This window comes from Sphaeroforma arctica, assembly GCF_001186125.1.
Source record: "Sphaeroforma arctica JP610 unplaced genomic scaffold supercont1.146, whole genome shotgun sequence".
In the NCBI taxonomy this organism is placed as follows: Eukaryota; class Ichthyosporea; order Ichthyophonida; genus Sphaeroforma; species Sphaeroforma arctica.
Genome location: NW_014040412.1, coordinates 3,876 through 7,001, shown reverse-complemented (window position 1 = coordinate 7,001; position 3,126 = coordinate 3,876). Strand labels below are relative to the sequence as shown.

The following is a 3,126-nucleotide window of genomic DNA, read 5'->3' as shown; positions in this document are numbered from 1 at the left end:
TGGTGGAGGGTTCCGTAGGGACCCTCCTGGTGTACACCCCTCCCCTCCCCTCCTCCGGTACACCTACCAACTCCTCTACCCAGATACCCTCATCATTCTAATGCCTTTAACCTGTTACACTAGAGATAGTACCCCCTATTCACATTTCTTTCTCCTCTTTGAGTAAGAAAGTATAACTACCTGTTTTATTGAGAATAGTATGAGTTCTATTTAATTGGTAAATACCAGTGTTCTAATTTGATTGTCTTTATTTATTAAAATTGTACAGTATACAAGTGCAGTTTATTATTGCTTTTAGTTATTTAGGAGCATTGCAGAAATATAAATTTAAGTAGGTATTGTGTTTAGGTTTAAGGTGGAATACTATAGAAGATATCTTTTATGGGTTAGAGATTAGTTATATTTAGTGTAATACTGTGTTAGGGTATGCTATCTGTGGGTGTAAAAGGTGTTAAGATGCAGTATACTCTAGAGTTGGTTTAGAATACTGTGGGGCTATAATGTCCTCCCAGGCCCCGAGATATGGGGGCCCGGGGAGGAGAGTGAGGGTAAAATAGGTAAATTTAAAGACAGGTAAAATAAAGGAACTCTGTTAGCTGATGTTACCCAGGGGGATAGGATTGAATTAGATTCACCCAACCACCTCTTCTTGATAAAAAGAGCCAGAGGTAGCAATTTGTATTCTTATATTAGCTATTTCACCCACCCCGCAGGGCCCTCTCCTCCTACAGACTCTCACTTACCTACTAGTATTATCGGATGGTCGTACTATAAAACCACTATTATTTAGTATAATCCTTTCTCTTATTTATCCAAACAGGCAGGCGGGCACCCCGGTCCTGAAGGGACACCCCCTGTTAAGAGAAAAAAGTGGGGGAGACTTGTCCCGTCCCTTCGGGACCCCCCCCCGTGTGGGAATACTTTGGTAGCGAGCGGGTGGTGGAGGGCAGGAGCCCTCTTACACCTTCGGTACCTACGGGATGATCCCCGCGCCTCTTAGCGGGGACACCATACCTTATGGTAGAGGCAGGGCTCCCGCCTTCGGGAAGGATGGATCTCATCTGATGTGATCTGATGTGATCTTACAGCCCTGCTTTCGGATCCCGCGTTATTTAGCGGGAAGACGTGTAGTACACGATCTCTCCGAGAGCAAGCACTCTACCATCATCTTTTACATCCTTGCGGATCTCTTCTGGATCCCTGTCGGAGACAGGGATATACGGTCCCCAAGAGAAGAGAGGGACCGACCATCGAACCTACATCCTATTAATTATTACCGTCTCATCCTTTACACTCCTAGGTCTGCGGGAGTCTTCTCTTCCCTTCGTGTCGGGGGTCCCCCAATTAAAAGGTTTAAATGTACTCGAGAGATACCTTCTAGGTTCCCGCGAGCTCGCAGGTGACCTGCGGGCAAGTCCACCCATACTTAGTTCCTAGGGTCTTGACAGTGTCCTGTGATACATTACACGCTATCATTCCCCTAGCGCATAGTCCCGGGTCATAACATCACTATGTAGCCCGATCCTGGGTTTTATGATATGTGCTCCATCCTCCATGATACATGTGGTGATAATAAACTTTTAATAGTTCAATCAGTCGATCGATTCACAACTGCTACACCGAGAATCTCCTTGTGCCAGCGGTGTAGGTTGTATCGGACAGTAGGATATTAAAGATATAGTCATTATATCTTGGATACAACCCGTGCTGCAAGCTATCTCCATATGCAACCATACATCATCTAATTATGTACACAAGACCCAATTATACATTTATACCAAGGTACAATCAACATAGGGGTCTCAGTTCTTATAAAAGTTATCTATACCAACCCCGTGGGAACCTTCCGACAGGAGTGTATCGTAGCTGCCCTTTAGTTTAGAGGTAGATGGGTATAGCTAGTGTAGTAGAATAAGAGAGGTGTACCGAAGGTGTAGGAGGGTCCCACCCTCCACCATCCCTCGGGATGCAAGATCCGAATCATGTGGGTTAGTAGACTTTAGATATCTTGTACCATGTTTTTATCTGGGTCTATCTCTCTTGATCCTCGTAGCTCCAAGGGTCATAAGACCCTCCTAAAGGCACCCCTCCCCCTAAGGGTACCCTTATAGGCAAGAACCACTACACCTAATCTATCTCATTTTACTAACCTACAACCATTACCTACTATATCTTATTATGTCCTATCATATTTTTTTATTATAAATCACATACTAATACTCTCTTGGTAAAGTCATACAAATAACACATGGTTGACCTTGTTCCTGGGGGACTACACTTTTATCATACCACACCCGATGTTCCCTCTCCGCAACACCGCAGTACTCCATTTTTACGGCTCAGATATCAATGTCTTACCTGGAACTTAGCGATATATATGCTACCCTAAAAGGATTTTTTTATTAAAACCGAGATACCTACTATGCACCTTCCGGGGAGGTGTATGCTATGATATGCTATACCCCTTACGCCAGTTACACTATGTGTAAGGGCGTGTAACTCAATTGGTAGAGTAGTACTTTTGCAAAGTAAAGGTTAGAGGTTCAATTCCACTCTCGTCCATAAAATAGGGTAACTCACTCGTCCAGAATTTTCTTCTAGAGGCTAATCTTATTGCCTTTTCATCTCAAGTCAAATCTAATCTAATAATTGAACCAACCCACTTAAAATAGAACAACTAACTATAGACCCGCGCCTTTTAGCGGGGACACCATACCTTATGGTACGAGGGTGGTAGAGGCAGGATGGTTCTTATATGATCTGATCTTCCACTCCTTTGTTTAAGACACATGATATATCCTAAGGCGAAAGAGAACCGTTTTTAATAACTTAGTTGATATCATCTCATGGTAAGCATGGAGAGATGAAGGTGTTAAAATAGATTAAAATACTGAGTCTTCACACTACCTATGGTAGGAGGGATGCCCATTTTATATACGGTGTTCGATAATACATACCAACCATAACCTTTTGTGCACTATTGATATAGTTCTATATAATTGGGGTGGTTGAATATCTTATAAAAGGTAGGGGAACCCTCTATCATTGCCCCGAAGGGGTAGGGTAGGGTAGGGTACCGGAGGAGGGGAGGGGAGGGGTGCCTTTAGGAGGGAGACCCTCCACCAT

The 3,126-nt window shown here is 43.6% G+C and overlaps 1 non-coding gene across 1 annotated transcript; it reads left to right on the top strand.

Moving 5' to 3' along the window:
* The first annotated feature begins 2,489 nt into the window (after positions 1-2,489).
* On the top strand, positions 2,490-2,562 carry SARC_30053. Its single transcript has one exon. It is a non-coding gene; the product is annotated as a tRNA-Ala (tRNA).
* Positions 2,563-3,126: the final 564 nt, after the last annotated feature.